Source organism: Rutidosis leptorrhynchoides, chromosome 1 (genome assembly GCF_046630445.1).
Source record: "Rutidosis leptorrhynchoides isolate AG116_Rl617_1_P2 chromosome 1, CSIRO_AGI_Rlap_v1, whole genome shotgun sequence".
Lineage (NCBI taxonomy): Eukaryota > Viridiplantae > Streptophyta > Magnoliopsida > Asterales > Asteraceae > Rutidosis > Rutidosis leptorrhynchoides.
The window spans coordinates 441,174,623-441,194,201 of record NC_092333.1 but is presented as its reverse complement, the minus strand read 5'-3'; the positions used below and the strand labels follow the sequence as shown (position 1 = coordinate 441,194,201).

At 36.9% G+C, this 19,579-nt stretch overlaps 1 pseudogene; it reads left to right on the top strand.

Annotated features, from left to right (window-relative positions):
- Positions 1–19,373, top strand: part of LOC139902742 (wax ester synthase/diacylglycerol acyltransferase 11-like) — a 63,072-nt pseudogene extending 43,699 nt beyond the window's left edge.
- Positions 19,374–19,579: the final 206 nt, after the last annotated feature.

The following is a 19,579-nucleotide window of genomic DNA, read 5'->3' as shown; positions in this document are numbered from 1 at the left end:
TTACTCTTTATATTTTTGAGCTGAGAATACATGCGCAATTTTTATAAATGTTTTACGAAATAGACACAAGTAATTGAAACTACATTATATGGGTGAATGATTGAAATCGAATATGCCCCTTTTTATTAAGTCTGGTAATCTAAGAATTAGGGAACAGACACCCTAATTGACGCGAACTCTAAAGATAGATCTATCGGGCCCAACAAGCTGTTTAGAGCTTAACGAAACAAAGCGTGTTTGTGTTTATATTGTGGAGATCAGTCCCAGGGGGAGTGAATGTGCAAAAGAAGGTAAATTTTGAATGTGGAAACTGTTAAGTTTTAAAATTTTCCTAAGCCAAGACCACTGGCCGACTTTGATTACCCTCGGCCGAAGGACTCGAACACTCGACCGAGTGTCTAGACCATCAGGCTGAAGGATTAGACCATCGATCGATGGTCACTGACAGGGTATAAAAGGACCCAGAGTCGATCGGGTCAGTCACTTTGTGCAATTTGTGAGATTTTACCATCGATTTTCAAGTGAAAGAGAAAGGAGATTTTGACCGATAGTTTTGTGCATCTTCTCTTTGTGATTCCAGCGCCGTTAACGAGGTAATCTAACTCGATTTTATTCGTTTTAAATCGTTAATTTTAGATTCGAAGTATAAATTGCTAGTCGAGTGATTTTTGGCCATTAGATGTTAAAATTGATGATGTATTTGTGTTAATCGGCATCTTTAGACACTATTGTGACCAGGAATCGAACCTAAAACAACATATTGATCGATTTGAAAAGTTTGGGAAAACAGATCTGATGAACTACCCTCGACCGAAGGTCTTTGACCCTCGACCGATGGTTTCTTACACTCGGCCGTAGGACTCTACACTCGACCGTAGGTCCCAAGTTGATCAGTTGGTAGATTCTTAGTGGTGTGTCTAGACCAACTGCCATAGGTCTAGACCATTAGACCGATGGTCTAGTCCATCGACCGATGGTCACTTAATTGGATCGATGGTGCAGTTTTGTGTTGAATTTGAATGACTTCTTAGGTTTCTGATAATTTCTGTTATGCCTATCTAATACTAGTGCTTGTAGTTTGTATTAGAATGTCAGGTGGTTCCTTTGTTGGGCAATGGATGTTTAACATCGACCGTAGAAGAATTCTAGCTAGTGGATGACCCATCTTAGTGGAATAAAAGGTCATTGCGACTCGACAGACCTATAGCCTTTGGGAACAAATTGGATGTCAAGCTTTCTTAGACATTGGGGATTACTTTTGTCCTGATTTGTTGTGGGAATTTTATGCCAATGTTTCCTTAGAAGATAGCAAGAAGAAATTTGTCCACTCAGGCTTATTTGACCAACAGTATAAGTGGACCATGGAGGAATTCTCAAACCTGTTAAATTTTCCTTACACTGGGGTAAAAATATTGTATCCTAGCAAAGATCTACGAAATATTCCCAACAGATTCAAACTGTCTGACATAATTGCAAGGTTATGCAAGCCAGGGAAAGTAGTCAATGCTGGTAGGGTTGAGATTAGTGATGACGAGGTGTCACAACAACATGAGATACACTTGAGAATAATCAAAAGTAATGTGACCTTTAGGAGAGAAGGAGATAATCTATTGTCTGGTACTGAAGCTCTGCTTTTGTATTGCCTACTAGAGGGTATTCAAGTGAATATGGGCCACTTTATCATTCATGTAATGAAAGATTTTCTTGAGATGGAAGAACCATTTCCGTATGCAGCCTTATTGCATAATGTGTTTGAGAAACTTGGTGTGATTCAATATGAGGAAAAGCTAGTGCCAGAGAATCCCATTGTGGGATAAGTATTTCTGAGTTTATGTTTCTGTGTTTGTCTTTGTTATTATGTATTTTCAGCTTGGTATGTAATTTGATGATGCTAGTCTGTTAGCATGGATACACTATTCTATGTCTGTAATAATCATACTTCGGACATTTAATTGTGATCTTGATCTTATAGACTAAGTGATGTAATATATTCTGTTATGACCACCATGTGTTGTCTAATAAGTCATGAATACACTGTGCTGATTTGAATTGTGTTTGCAGTTATTTTCATAATGGCAGGTGTTCAAGTTGATCCACAAAACGTTGCACACGAATCTGATACTGAGTCATCAGGGGGTCCGTTTTCTATTGATCTTCCAGGGTTGAAAGCTAACAGTGGTTCCAATCTCACTGCGTGTCTAAATGATAAAGGTCCTAATACTGGTAAATACAAGGGTGTGATCGAGTTTCTGAAACGTTCAAGAGTATTTGCAGCTATCTCTATGCCCTGTACGGCATATTACTCACATCAGAGAGAGTTCTGGGAACACGCAAGGGTTGAGACTGTAGATGACGGGAAGGTTATTGTAAGTAATGTTTGTGGTCAGGAAATTAAGATATCTGAAGATAACACTTTCTTGTTCGAGGATGATGAGAACATGCCGAAGAAGTTGTCAAAGACAAAGATTACTGGATGTGTGTTAAGATGCAAATATGCTGGTGATATAACCAGAGCAACGATTAAAAGAAGTGGATTCACTCCATCGTATATATATTTATCGCTTGTTGTGCTGAGGTGTTTAAGTCTGTTACAAGGAGGGTTTGATGAACTGAGCGAAATCTATCAAGGAATGTTTATTGCGTTGGTTTTGAAGGCTGATTTCAATTTCTTGGGGGTTATCTTTGATCTACTGGTGGAGAATGTGACGAGTCATATCTGATTTATCCGAGGTTCTTACAAATTATGATCAATCGTCAAACTGTTGATTTGCCAAGATTGAGGAAAGATGTCATTGATTTGAAACATATGACAGATCTTACTTTCAATCGACTGAATCAGATGAAAAGTGCTAATGATGGCAAGCTTGTGTGTCATCTTGTGAAAGAAACTTATCATTGTCCTCCAGGGAAGAAGTGGAGAAATGAAAATAGCTTATCTGATCGAGAGCCTGATTTTGAGGTATCGAATAGTGATGATAAAATGGAACAACCAGTGAATACTCAAGCTGCTGGTGGGTCAGGTGCTGGTGGATTAGTTGATGAGATTGGTAATGTTAATCCTATTGTTGGTATTGAGGAAGCTTCAAGGGGATCAAAAAGGAGAATGGTTGAAGATGAGAGTTCTCAGGTCTCAACAAAGCTGAAGTTGAAAAGGAGGTTCAAGTTGGTTTATAAGGATGCTGGTGGATCATCAGCTGGAACTCAACCAGTGACACCGACACCGCAGACTCAAGGACAACAAACTTCACAACAGCAACATCCTTCAACACAACAGTCACCACCCGTGGTTCAACAAGTCTCCCAAGAGACTGTTTCTACTCCTACTCCGGAAGCTCCGATTCATGCTGGAACTGAAGGAGGTGTTAGTTCCTCGACTCTCCGCAATTTGAATGATTTATATGTTCAAGCTATGGCTGATAACTTGAGAATGAGGAAGGAAATGGATGAGAAGATTGAGCAGTTAAAGGAGGAGAATCGTGTTAAATCTGAGGATGTTACACGGATATCGCTGCAAGTTGACCTGTTGCAAAGAAAAGTTGGTGATCAATCGTTGTTATTAACTGATACGAAAAGAAAAGCAAAGCTAAGGAGTTGGCTGCATCAGCTCTTGCTAAGATGACTACATGGGAAGAGAAGTTTGATCTGGTTGAGATGCCTTCGGAAGAGACTGATAACCGAATGATGGAGGCTCCTGGTTCCTCTAAAGCTACAGCACTGTCAGTAATTCCTCTTAAAATTGATTTTAGTTTTAGTGATTTCTTTTCTAAACAGGATGAGCTCAAGCATTCTGTTGTTTATGATGAACTAGAAGAGGGAGAGATCCCTCACAATCTCTCTAGAGAAGAGCTGGACGAACTGGTGCGTCTAGAGCAAGAGGAAGCTAAAGTTGCTGATGCACAGTCCGATGATTCTCCATCTGAGGATGATTCTTTTGGCCCTGAGGTTACAGAGGGTTTTAGTTGAGGATGTTACTCATGAAGATTTTCCTACATATCAAAACGATAAGAATGAAGATCTTCCTGGTTTTGAGGAGTTGTTTAGAACAAATGATGAACTTTTGGATCGAAAGTGTAAAGAGAAAGAACGAACTGCAGTCCTGCCTGAAGGATTTTTGCCAGTTAAATATCATAAGGAAAGAACTGAAAAGTTGGAAGTTGATTGGAGAGATATCTTAAGGATTAGAAAGTATTGTGAGAAATCGAAGCTTGAGCCGAAGTATTTGAAGATGATTAATCTGAGAAAGAGTGCGAAAGGAAGAATTCTAGCTTGGGCTTACATTGAAAAATTCAACATGTTTACAGTTAAGCGAGAGTTTGGCTTTGATTATTTCAAACATGGTCACGAATTCAAGTCATTACCGTACTTTGAGATAATGCAGATTGCCAGGTTGAGAATGCTGTATTGTGGAATGAACGATCGATCTTCGTTGCTGGTGAAGAAGATTCGAATTGCATTTAATTCGAAGAATTGGGAAGGTTTTAGGTCACAGTTTCCTAGGATCAGTTACTAAGTTAATCCTAGAACTGGTGAATCTCGAAGAATTGTAAAGTACAAGCGGGCAAAGACTATGAAGAAGGTACCATTGAGGAAATTGCCGCAAAATTGGAGTCAGAAGTTCCGTTGGTGGTTTTACGATGATCGTTCTGAAGAAGCTGTGATTGTTTTGGATAAGGTGAATGAGAATGATATTGAGTGCATTCGTGTGTTGGATCCGATTTGGTTAAGAAACTGTACCGAGGCTGAAATTTTAACGTTGTACTATAACCGTATGCTTTATCGACGAGAGAACAAGGTGCAGGCGGAACAGTATGTGAAAGTAGCTAAGCTGTGCTACTTGAATAACATGGTAATTGATCCATACGAATGAATTGGATGACGACTGAAGACTTTTGATATAGAACTAGGTCTTAGGGGGAGTTTGTTGGTGCATAATCCCGAGTTCTATGATGTAATAAGTTCTATTTGTATTATCGTTTACATTTCAGTCGTGTATAAACATTGTCATTTATATTGTGTGTTTGAATTGATTAAGCAATGACGTAATATGGTTCGAGCTGTTTGGTTGGCAGCTTAGACCATCGACCGATGGTAGAGACCATCGGTCGAGGGACTATCACCATCGGTCGTAGGTCAGAGACCACCGGCCGATGGTCGCTGTAACTTTATATAAATACGGGTGTTGGGTTACATTGTTAGTTTACACACCCTACATCCCCTAGCCATCGTATTTCGCTGTTACTATTGTCCCAGACCATACCCCAACCGAATACAATCATCTAGGTGTCGATTATGTCAACATATAGTTGGTTAGATTGATCCCAAAGTGAAACTCGTATTCGATTCATCCTAGTTTATTGTTTTCCGCCCTTATTCTAGGTTTAACGTTTAATCTAAGGTCCTAGATCGTCTACAAAGATATTTGTTGGTCCGATTAAGGATCATTAACAACATAATACGAGCAAGATCAAAGACGGAAGAGAAAAAACATGATGAACACGAATAAATCAATATAATATAATAAACGTTGAAGTTACAATATTGATTTAAACAGAGAAACATTGGTGCCAGGGAAGATCGAGCATGATCTCCCCTTAGCAATGGATCGCCAAACACAGCTCACCAAATTAGGGTTTAGACTATTTTCTCTTAACCCTAATGAACACATAACCTGGTATTTATAGGTGTAACGACCCGGAATTTTCCGATCGTTCTATACTTATGAGATTAATATTTACATAAATTAAACCTTACCAACATGATAAGCAATCCAAACTGTTGAGACTTATATTTTTGAAAAGAGTTTTACACAACGTTTGACCGTCCAATTTGACCGATGATATCACGAACTATATAACACACGATAATTATACGATTATGTATATGTACATATCTATACATATTTAACATGATTTAAGGATGGTTTAACATTTCATTGTGAACTAACAACAATGAGTTATAAGTATACTTTGAGACCACTAACTTAAGTTTTCAAAACGATAACTATATGTAACGTTCTTTGACATATATACTTACAATCTATAATGTGTTGTGATTTATGTCACCAATATGATTTAAGTGTAATGGGATTAATTTGTAACTAAAATAATCTTGATAAATATCGAACAAGTTTGGGGAAGTGTGGAGTGCACACTTGTTTGAACTTATCTTGATTATGACGGGGGTTCGGGGGCAGCGTCCCCGATAAGCGGGGTCCAAGGGGTGGCAACCCCTGGCGGGACCCAAAATAAAATTGTCTTAAAATTTTATTTTTGGCCCGGTTGGACCCAAAATAAAAGCCCGATTTTGAGCTTCTTTTACCGTATCATACCCATCATCTATACGTATTTACTATTGGTAAATACACATCAAATCAATATCCTTATCAGCCTTAGATCTACCCTAGATAAGAGGGAATCTTATTTGTAAGCTAGCATACATTATTACTCAAAAATTCAACACAATAATTTGTCCTTGTTCCCTCAACAACCAGACTGTCCTATAAGTATCACCATCACCTTGGTTTTTCATTTCATTCTTACAACCATCTTTCTCTAACCAAAAACACACTCTTAGGAACTCTAAGTGTTCTTCACAATCTCAGCAAATACTCATGAAGAACTAGCTTCATGAACAACCTATAATCATCATAAGAAAGTTTGATCAAGATTATTTTCTATCTTTTTCAGTAGCTTTATCCAAGTAACTTGAGGTAGTAACCTTATTCATAATCTTATTCGATTCATATTTATATAGCTATCTTATTTTGTGTTATAAAATTTTTAACAACAAGAACCTAGTTTGAATGATTTCAAACCTGTTCGCAAACTAAATAGATCCTTCTAATTTGATTTTTAAAACACTTCAAAACCTGTAATATATCATATTATGACAAAATCGGATTAATCATATCTTGGCTAATTAACATAATATTTAATATATATTTACTTATGATTTGATTTTATATATTTCAGGACCACCCGTAAACAACACGAGAAGATTAATCATAAGACCTCATGATTGTACGCAACACGTCATCTGACAACACGGTACTTTACATACGCAACACGTCATTTGACAACATGGTACCATGGGTCGAGATTAATTCTGATCAATACGAATACGATGGGGTCTTTATTTATTTTATTGAGCAACTAATTGTGGACCATTAACAACAGACTGCTAACTACGGACTAAGAAAATATTAAAAGTATTATATATATATATATATATATATATATATATATATATATATATATATATATATATATATATATATATATATATATATATATATATATATATATATATATATATATATGTAACGATTACTTGAAAAGAAAATATGTTGATATATTATATATATGGTTAGGTTCGTGATATCTATCGGAGACCAAGTCGAGTTAAATACCTTCAAGGAAAAGGTGAGTATATAGTCCCACTTTTAAACTCTAAATATTTTGGGATGAGAATACATGCATTTTATGATTTACGTTATGGACACAAGTGATTAAAATTATATATTCTACCTTGAGTTGTACCACTGGCATATCTCCCTGTAACTTGGTAACTACTATTTACATGCGGTATTGTAAACGCGAATCCTGTTGATAGATCTATCGGGCCTGACAACCCCAACCGGACTGGACGACCAGTATTCAACGGTTGCACAGTACTTCGTTTCGGTGACTACACTTGGTACGGTGTAGTAAGATTTCATAATAAAGGGAATATGCGACGTTGATTAAATGTTAAGTATGGTTATCAAGTGCTCAACAACTTAGAATTTTTTATTAAAACGTTTATATATGAAATCTTGTGGTCTATATTCATAACGCTGCCGGCATTAAACCTATATCTCACCAACTTTATGTTGACGTTTTAACATGTTTATTCTCAGGTGATAACTAAAAGCTTCCGCTGCAACATGTTGAATTTAAGCAAGATCTTGAGTATGCATATTTGTGTCAAAAATAAAACTGCATATCGGAGGATTTGTAATGTAAAATATGTTGAAAGTCGTATTGTTATTATCACATGTAAAGTTTGTAACTCTAAGATTATCGCTAAACGATATCATTATTATCTTGTTTAAACCTTGTATTTGTAATAAAAGTTATGGTTTGTATTGTAAAAACGAATACAGTTTTTGAAAAACGTCGCATATAGAGGTCAATACCTCGCGATGAAATCATATGTTATTGTATTCGTCCTTATGGTTAAGGTCGGGTTATGACAATAGGCAAACTAGACAAACCTAACGGGCCTCACTCATACGAATGGGCCGCTAGACATTATGGCCCAACAGTTACATATGCTCCTGTAACTGACCAGTTTCATATCAACTAGGTGTAAAATGTAATAATAATCGTTATTCGCCCAGCGACGACCATATAAATATGCATCAACAAATTCCCCCTTGGACGTTGCTGGCGAATTATTGTGAACACCTCTTGCAATCTTCAGTCAATCTCTGCAGTAGTACCATAATCTTATATATCACAAGCTCCATCAAAAGTCTTCCTGAATACGATAAAACCCAAACTTCGAACATCAATGTTTCCGCTCATTGAAGTCGAAATGCTAATAATCATCCTGTAGTTTCTTCAAACTTCACACGTACATGTTACCAATAGTACTAATGTAACAAGATTCCCCCTAAGACTGAACTCAATCAAATTCCTAATGTTTTAGTCTTCATACAAAACAATAAGCTTGGTATCATCAACCGTCGAACTTCCCCCTCTCTAATAGCTGCATCCTAATAAACTTTATAAAGTACATATCGTCTTCATGACTCAAACATTATAGGCATATAATAGAGGCTTCCATCCCACAACTAACGATCCCAAACATATCAATAAGTACTCCAATTAGTCATCAAGAATGACAAATGTATGATCCTGTGATTGCGTAACAATAACCCAAAAGTGAGGAATATAAAATATAACATAATTGGCCCATTATAGTCACGACTACCCCACTATTTCTCAAAGTCAATTGCACCCATGTTCTTCAATTTATTCACAATCTTATGTAAGTCTAATGAACAAAGGGAGATCGTCCATTAAACTTGTATAAACGACATCTTCATGTGAATATATATAAAAATTGAAGAACACACCTTTCTTAACCCGAAAAATTCTTCCGAAAGCTGCAGAAAAATCAAAAATACACATCTAAATATGCAACGGTCCGATCATCACTAAAATTTTACCTCATCAAGAACGATATGTATATCATCTACTAAAAACATTTCACGTTGATCCTACGGTAGACGAAGCCATAATGATTTTTCTACTACAACAGCAAAACATAACCCTAAACGTTTTCCTGAGCAGCTGCTAGATTAGAAAAAATATATCTCCACATTTAACAATCCGATCGCTTTCATATTTAAACCACAGTTAGATCTATGCGTTTCAAATCTACATCCAAAAATCAAAGCGATCCGACGGTTAAATAACCCGTTATGAATTTTTCCATATATTGCTGCATAATCAAAACCCTAACGCGTTTTACTGAACAGCCTCAGCAGCTTCGATAATTCATATCTCAACATTGAACGGTCCGATCGCTATGAAATTTGAACCAACGTTAGATCTACATGTATAGATCCTACAGTCCAAAAATCAAGTAGATCTAACGGTTAACGAAACCGTTATGAATTTTCTCTCACAGCACCGCAATCAAACTTGAAGAGTTTTTCAAAACGGCTGTGAACTTCGGAAAATCATATCTCACAATAGAACGGTCTGATCGTCTTAAAATTTTAACTGCTATTAGATATTTGAGTGAAGAACGTACAGTAAAGTTGTCAAGGCAATCCAACGGTTGACGAACCTGTTACGAATTTTCTCCCGCAACAGCTCCAGAAAACTCCGAATTCTTTAACACATCTTCAATTTAACGTCTTCGATCGATCCGAATCAAGAGCTCAGTTGTTTCCAGCTCTGATACCAATTTTTTGTCCGATTAAGGATCATTAACAACATAATACGAGCAAGATCAAAGACGGAAGAGAAAAAAAATAATGAACACGAATAAATCAATATAATATAATAAACGTTGAAGTTACAATATTGATTTAAACAGAGAAACATTGGTGCCAGGGAAGATCGAGCATGATCTCCCCTTAGCAATGGATCGCCAAACACGGCTCACCAAATTAGGGTTTAGACTATTTTCTCTTAACCCTAATGAACACATAACCTGGTATATATAGGCAAACTAGACAAACCTAACGGGCCTCACTCATACGAATGGGCCGCTAGACATTATGGCCCAACAGTTACATATGCTCCTGTAACTGACCAGTTTCATATCAACTAGGTGTACAATGTAATAATAAACGTTATTCGCCCAGCGACGGCCATACAAATATGCATCAACACTTATATTTATGAATTGTTAGGATGTTTAGCAGCATGTTGTTGCCGCCTCAAGGGTAACATTAATCAAATAAGTTAAACTGGTTCCGATTTGTTGGCATTTTGATTATAGTCGAAAATAGTCGATTATATTTGGGTGACACCTTTTGGGATGACAAAGATCACATTTAATTTCAACGAGCTTTGAAATTTAAACTTTCTAACATTGTTGGTCCTTTTCGTTTATAATAGGCGGCAAGTTCACTTTCGCACAGGATCATTTCACTGACAACATTATTGTTCACAAACTTAGTTGGACCTATCGAAGAAATTGGATTTTATGGCCATGACATGGAATTCATAGCTGTCGGTTCCTACGGTCAACCACATGTAAGGGCATACTCATACGCTAATATATGTGGTTAACACTACGAGTTTATCTATATGTACTACACTAAGACAGTGTTGTCAAAAACGGCGGAGACGGCCGTTGCAATAGATTTACTGGTGTACAGTTGCAACGGATCAATAAACGGGTAAAAAATATTCAACGATTAAACAGCGGTCAACAAAGGTAAAATTACATTCAACGATGGTAAAAAAAAGTCAAAAACCTAGAAGAACGGTCAAGACGGGGTTGAGATGGAGTCGAGAAGGATGTTGATCAACGTTGACTTTTTATATATATATTTTAAACTTAAACATTTCAAACATAAAGATTTTAAATATTGTTGGTGCATGAATCCCCAGCCGTAGATTGATTCCTAGTTTGATACATTCGGTTATGTAATAATGTTTACTTGTGACTATTGATTACGTTTGTGATTGTGCGAGCTTAATTTGTTAAACAATCAATTAGTTAAACTGCACACACAGTCGGCCGAGTGTGTCCACACACTCGACCGACTGTGTTACACAGTCGACCGACTGAGAGACACAATTGACCGAGTGTGTCTGATATGCAGTATATATACGGGTTGAGACATGGTCGACTGACTATATTGATCTCACACGGCTTTGGTAATACACACAAGGTCGACTAACAAACTCGCTCGGTCGATTGAGGGACTCACACGACCGATTGTCAAGACACACACGGAAGAGTGTGTTCTTGATAGATACAGGTCGACTATTAGGGCTTTCTAGGCTAAAATCGATTTTTCGATCGATTTTTGATGAAAAGATCTAAACCGAAACGTAGAAAACAACTGCAATGACTCCATAAACACCTTTTGACAATGAAAACACAAACCATAACGTAAGAAAAAGGATTAATCGTTCAAAACACAAATAACACCAAAAAAACCAACTTTTTGACCCAAAAATGATTTAGATCAAGCAAAAACAGAGACTCCAGCTCTGATACCACTTTGTAGACGAAGATTTAAGGATCTTAGGTTGCTTGCTAACAATCCTAGAGGCGGAATACACTAGAATTTTGTTAAACTGAGATATGGGTCGTATCGGGATCGAATAGATCAAACCTAGGACATATATTAGATTAGAACGACGCCTAAAAGAAGTATTTCAGTGGTATTTGGTGTTAGGGTTAGGCAGAGACGAAAATCTGTCGATTAGGGTAAATGGGATGAGTAACCTCAACAAAGAAACTGAGTTGTGAATGCCCTAGAACTGCCTGTATATTATGTGTACCTTGCATAGTATTTAGTAGGTTATTTGCATGCTTAATTTTCGTTTGCATGATAGATTTTTATTTTCTGATAGTACTGCATGCTAGTTTATGTTTTATTTTTTTTTTATGTTTTTGTACTGATAACATTGAAAAGCCATAAAAATTATAAAACCAGAAAATCAAATAAAAAATGAAAAATTTAGAAAATGAGTTGCTTATTCTATCTGTGGGGAAGTGATTGCAAAACTGAACGGACATGTCTAGAGGATGGTTGATAGTATATCGGTAGACTTTATTGACATAACTTTAGACAGAGATGATCACAATAACAATGCGTAAATATCTCGATGAGGAAATCATGGAAAGGTTTACAGCGGTTGAGGGTAGTCACCTACTTATCACTGAATATGTACTGAGAAATGATTGTTCAGAAACTCAACAGACGATTGAGGTCTCCCCTACTACGATTTATACTCGGTAGTAAAGGATAATTTTGTGAACCCCCAAGATGAGCATACTTTGTCTAGCGTGCATACTTGTTTCTATTTACCTTTAATGCTTGGACCGAAAGTCAACAACATACATGTCGGGTATCCAAAGGGCGGTGTTCTCTCTAGATGGGTTGAGAAGTGCAATTCTGTATCACGGACATAGAATGATTTGAACAATGCAACGTCATTAGGTTATAGACTTCAACATCAGAAGATTGATTTTCTGTGCAGACACCACAAAAGTCAAAGACAATGGTGAATCATCATGTACAGTTATATTTATTTTATTTATTTTGTTTACTTTTTGTAATCTAGCTTGGAGATAATTGCAACATCAGAAAATCCAAAAAAAAAAAAAAAATCATGGATCAAGTTGTAAATACATTGATGCACCACATTATTGCAAGCGAATCATGGATCAAGAATTGAACAAGATTGATGGATTCATACAGTATTTTTGTTCGAGACATGTTTGGATGATTAAGTTATCTACATCCGAGGGGGAGAATTGGATTTATTAGATCTTCAAATTTAGAGAACTTAAATCATTCTATGATATGGGATTGTACCTATTGACATGGATAGCAGGGAATATCGTCTGTAGGATACCATAGCGTTCCATCACTCAAATATATATCACTACCATCCATCCAACATCATACATCATATGATTTCCGTTTAAGTATGGGGTTTATAGCGATCGGTATGCGTCTTTTCAAAGTATGCAATAAATTTGAGATAAAAAATGTTATTTGTAACGAAAGGTATAAGTTTAAGGTAGAAGCTCATGGCTGACAGGGTTGCTAGAAATATCGTGAGATGGTTCTATTCAATCAAATTGAAAGTACATTGAGGTGATAAGAGGACAGCGTCAATATATTTGTGCTCAATTATTCTACCTGAAACATCGTGCGATCTCAAATGAGGACTAACTTCGTGATCAAAATCTAACATTGTAAGATGTTAATGTAATTAACGTGATCATCAAAGTCTAGGGTGAAAGTTGGTGAATGTTTATTGATATATTTGAAAGTTATTCTGTTTATGCTATAAAATGAGTGAGGTTTAGTTCTGATCCCCAAATCATAAGATTAAATCAATTTGATCTATTAACTCATATAAATATGTGTTATGCTCCTCGTAGTGTGATTCATCATAAGCTGTATCACTTGTTTTCATGCTAATAACATCATTTATATGCTTACGCTATCGTGTAATGAAATTGATGTTAGAAGGTGAATTATTATAGACATGTAAGGTTAAATGTTATTTACCATGTCTGTCGTAATACTGTTGATCATGACACGCTGGATCTTGTACAGTTGTTCGCTTTATAAATTTGCATGTGTATACATATTTGAAAATCAAAAATATTTGCATTCATAAGTTAGTTGCGTGTGCATTTCTGTTTTGTTTATTAAGCTTAGCAACTCAGTTCTCGAAAAGGTTTACTGTGAAAGGAATCATATGTTTTACGTTAGACTTGAAAATAAGTTGTTTGGATCTCAAAGGAACAAAGAGTGTTTGTTTTTATACTGTAGAGATCAGTCCTAGGGAGAGTGGACAGGAAAAGTCAGTGAAGTTAAATGTTAGAGTTTTAAGTTTTAAAGCTAAAAGACAGTCGGCCGAGTGAGTAGACACACACGACCGTGTGACTTTCTCACACGACTGATTGAGTTGGTTAGATAATGTATTTTGTTTTATAAACACACACGGCCGAGTATGTATAATCACACGACCGAGTGAGTGACACACTCGACCGAGTGTCTCTGAGGGTATAAAAAGGTTTGGGTCACAAACGGCTCAGAACACTTAGTGATTTTTGAGTCGAATTTTACCTATATTTTAAGTTATTAAGGAAGAAGGTTTTGATTCAGTATTCTAGATATAACTTTCTCTTGTGATTCCAGCGCCAGTTAGAGGTAATCTAACTCGTTTTCATAGGCTCTAAATCATTGATTTTATGTTCGATGTGTAAAACTCTAATCGAGTGCTTTTTAGACTTAAACTGTTAAAATTGATGATATAAGTGTATTAATCGGCCTGTTTAGAGGCTAATATGACCAAGAATCGAACCAAAAACAACAAATTTGATCAATTTGAAAAGTTAGGTGAACACAGATATGAAGAACACACTCGACCGAGTGTGTGACACACTCGACCGAGTGAGTTCACACACTCGACCGTTTGTCTACACACATGATCGTGTGTGTATACACACTCGACCGAGTGTATAGAATCCCTAATTTTTTGAATTTTGCTGTTTTTGATTATTTTGTTGAGTTCATGCCATATTTTTCTGAATGTTCTGTATAGTATTGTGTAAGAATGTCAGGTGGTTCTTTTGTTAGACAATGGATGTTTGACATTGAGCGTAGGAGAATTCTATCTAGTAATCGACGCATTCTAGTGGAACAAAAAGTCAATGTGACTCGACTGACCTATGCTCCTTGGGAACAAATTGAGTGTTAGGCATTCCTAGATATTGGAGATTACTTTTGTCCAGTATTGGTGCGTGAATTCTATGCCAAAGTGGCATTAGAAGATGGTAAGAGGACGTTTATTCATTCCACACTGTTTGAGTAACAGTACAAATGGACCTTGGAGTAATTTTCAACTTTGTTGAATGTTCCTCACACTGGTGTCAAGATACTGTATCCTAGCAAGAACATAAGAAAGATTCCCAACAAGTTCAACCTGTCTGAGCTAATTGCAAAGATTTGTAAGCCATGGAAAAAAGTTAGTTCTGGTAGGATTGAGATTATTGACGGCGAGGTGTTACCTCAACTTGAACTTCACCTAAGGATAATCAAGCAAAATGTCACTTTTAGGAATTATGAAGACAATCTATTGAGCGGTACTGAAGCACTGCTATTGTATTGCTTACTAGAGGGTATTCAGGTGAATATGGGTCACTTTCTCGTTAATGTGATGAAAGATTTTCTTGAGATGGAAGAACCATTTCCCTATGCAGCCTTATTACATAATTTGTTTGACAAACTTGGCGTGGTGAAATATGCCACAAGGCTGGTGTCAGAGAATCCTATTGTGGGATAAGTGATTATGAGTTTCAGTTTTTATGCTTAGTTTGGTATATTGTGTAATTTGATAAGGCTAGTCTATTAGCCTTGGAACTATGGTCTGTAATAAACGATAACCTCTGGACGATGCATTTGTGCATTTCTTAGTTAATGTGCTTATTATGTTTGTTTATCAACGGATTCATGAAATTAACTTGATACCCCATGATTCATGGTGGTAAACTCTTAATATTTGTATTGTTTTGGGTTTCATACAGATTATTTGAGATGTCTCAAGAATAACAACATATGGAAGAGGAAGTAGAAGAACAACAGATCCCGCTATCATCTGAACAGCCAGGTCTAATCGGACGAGAAGATACTAATGTGCTTGCTTGTGTTGATGACACCAGAACGGAATCTCAAAGAGGAGGTTTTGGTCCAATTATCGCATTTCTGAAGCAATCCAGAATCTTTAAGGCAATTACAGCTGAGTACACTCCATACTATTCACATCAGAGAAAGTTTTGGGAAGTTGCTAGCATTGTTATTGAGAACAATCGGCAGGTGATTCTAAGATCAGTCAACAATACTATTGTTCGGATCTCTGCTCAGACTATCAGGGAAGATTTGGGGTTCCCGGATGATGATGATGATATGCCAACTTCTTTACCAGTTCTGAAGGTAAGAAGGGGTTTGAAGAGATGTGGTTATGCTGGTGATATAACCAAGGCTGTGAAACGTACTAATCTCCTAAGGCAGTACAGATACTTTACATACATTCTTCTGAGGTGTTTGAGCCTGATGCAGGGTGGTTTCCATGAGATGACTGCAAAATATAGTTCTATGTTTGTTGCATTGGTCTTGAATGCTGATTTTAACTTTTCTCAAGTTATATTTGATGGAATGGTTCTGAATGTTAAAAGGAAGGTACATCTGGTGTTTTTGAGGTTTCTTCAGATTATGCTAGAGAAGCAAGTTCAAGAGGTTAGTGAAAATTCCTCAGGATGAACTAAAGCAGAATCATCTGAATGATCAGTCTTTCAATATGTTTTTGCAGAACAGGGTTCAGGTTTCGGAGAAGAGGTTAATCGGCCATCTGGCTAATGAAAAGTACGTGTGTCCAGAAGGTTTAAGTTGCCGACATGAAAATAGTACTTCTAGAGATGAGACCGACATTACTATCGAAGGTGAGGAAGAGGTAAATCAACCTCCACCGAAGCACACTCGTCCTTGATTAGTTGATGAAGAGGATGTGACTGCGCTTGATGACAGTCAAGTTGATTTGGTTAAAAGATAGTTAGCTGAAGCTCCTAAGGTGTCAACCAGACCGAGACAGAAGCGTTTAAAGATCTTGGTTAAGGACGGAAGTTCATCTTCTACAACAAAGTCACAACCGAAGGTCGCTCCGACTGTTCAAGCTACTGGTGATGCTGGTGGTTCTACTCCAGTGCCACCCACTCAACAACAACAAACTCCATCTACTCAACAAGTCCAAACTACTCAGCGTCCTGAAGGAGTTACAGGTGATCTTACAGGAATAGTTAATCGACGATTGCTTCAGTGCACTGCTGATTTTCCTAAATTTGAAAAGGCTGCTAATGAAGATAAGCAAAAAAGAGAAACTGAAATGTCTGCGTTGAGGGAGTTAGTTGATCGACAACAATTGAAAATTGTGGAACTTGAGAAAAATGTGGGAAGTCAGGCTGGAGAAATTTTGACTCTTCAAACTCAAAATCAAGAATTGACTGAGAGGTCAAACGAATGGGAGAAGAAAATAGTGATTGAAGAAGAGGAGGAGGGTCCAGATCCTTTTGGTACCCTAGGTAATGAGGAGGACATGGCAGTTGAGATTGCTAAAGGTTACACTGAGGATCACCCACTGTATGTAACTCCACTTCAAGTAATAACAGTTTCTGACTTTTTAGCAATGCATGATCGACTTAATCACTCTACTGTTTATACTGATTTAGAAGAAGGGGAGATCCCTCCGGATCTCACTGAGACGGAACAGGAATTGATGGAGCGTCTAGAGCGACAAGCTAAGGAATCTGTTGATGTTGCATCAAAGGCCTCGACTGAAGCTTCGACTTCAGGGGCTCATAATTTTGATAATGAGTTGAGTGATATAGAAGTTGTTGATGAAAGTGATAATAGTTTTGATGAGGTGATTATTGAGAATAAGCCGACAGAGCCGTATTCACGTTATAAAGGTTTTGCTGATAATGATCTTCCAACTTTTGCTGATTACTTTCAAATGAATGATGAACTTTTGTATAGAAAGTGCAAGGAAAAAGAACAGAAAGAACAAGAAAGTGTGTTGCCGAAAGGGTTTTTGTCGGTGAAAATCAACAAAGAAAAGGTTGAAGTTTTGGAAGAAGAATGGAAGATCTTGATGCGAATTAGGCAGTATGTTATGAAGCCTAAGGTGGAGCTGCAATTTTTGAAGTTTATCGAGCACTGTGAAAGTTTACGTGCTAAGGGAAAGATAATAGCCTGGGATTATATAAAAGAGTTTGATATATATGCGATCAAGAAAGAACACGGAGTGGATTATATTAAGTATGCACACGAGTTCAAATCGTTACCTTATTTTGAGTTTATGCAGGTGGCAAGGCTTAAGATGTTGTATCAGGATTATTGTGGTATTCCTGATATTTTGGTTCATAAGATAAGAAGATCATTTCGGTCACCTAATTTTGTAGGTTTTCGACCACAATTTCCAAAGATCTCTTACAGGACGAACAGGAAAACAGGGGTAAGAAGGAAAATAGTAAAATATCAACCTGTGAAGTATATGCGAAAGGTTCCTTTGCGAAAGATACCGCAGCACTTCAGTCCTCGTTTTCGTTGGGGGTATTATGATGAACGCTCGGAGGAAGCGGTTATTTTGTTAGACAAAGATGGAGGAGATGAAAATGATAGTATAAGGGTTTTAGATCCAGTTTGGTTGAGGAACTGCTGTGAGAAAGATATGTTCACCTTATACTACAACCGGATGCTGTATCATCCAGAAAATCGTGTGCAAGCTGAACAGTACTGCAGAGTTGTGAAACTCTGCTATCTGAAGAACTGGGTGACAGATCCATTTACTGATTTATAACTGAATTTTTATGTTCTACGGCTAGGTCTTAGGGGGAGTTACACAGTCGGTCGAGTATGTAGACACACTCGGTCGAGTGTGTCTGATATGCAGTATATATACGGGTTGAGACTTCTTTGTTGAGGTTACTCATCCCATTTACCCTAATTGACAGATTTTCTTCTCTGCCGAACCCTAACACCAAATACCACCGAAATACTTCTTTTAGGCGTCGTTCTAATCTAGTATTTGTCCTAGGTTTGATCTATTCGATCCCGATACGACCCATATCTCGGATTAACACAATTCTAGTGTATTCCGCCTCTAGGATTGTTAGCAAGCGACCTAAGATCCTTAAATCTTCGTCTATAAATATAAAATCTAATTAACTTTTGATTTGAAATATTTATTTTTGAAATATATATAAAAAGCCATTGTTGGTCAACATCTGTCTCGATCCAAATTTGACCGTTGCGACGCTCCAACGTCCCGACCAACGTCCCAATTTGACTTTTTATATTTTTATTTAAAACTCATTATACGTAACTAGCATCCTTTATTTATGAAAAATCTAACTCATGATTCATTTTCCCTATCCGATTTTAGGGTTTGATGATTAATTTTCAAAGTTATGTTAACAAGATGACAATAGTCCTCTCGGTCGAGGAGAATACCATTCCAGATCCTCACATGCTATTAGATGATCTTGAAGAATCACTAAAACTCATCAAAGAAGCAGTTTATGCTAAGGGACTTGTTAAGGAGAACACATTCACATAAACTTCACATTTGGTATTTATGTGATCATCCAATTTCTGTTTTTTCCTTATGTTCAGTTTTGCATTTCATGACATAAACATGTGTAACAAATTGCGAGTGAGAAAATTGCATACGCATCTATTCAACGGCAGATCTAAGAATGGTAGTCACTGATATCACTGGTTAAAATCTAAAAAAAAAAAAATTCTACTGGATAACTTATTTTA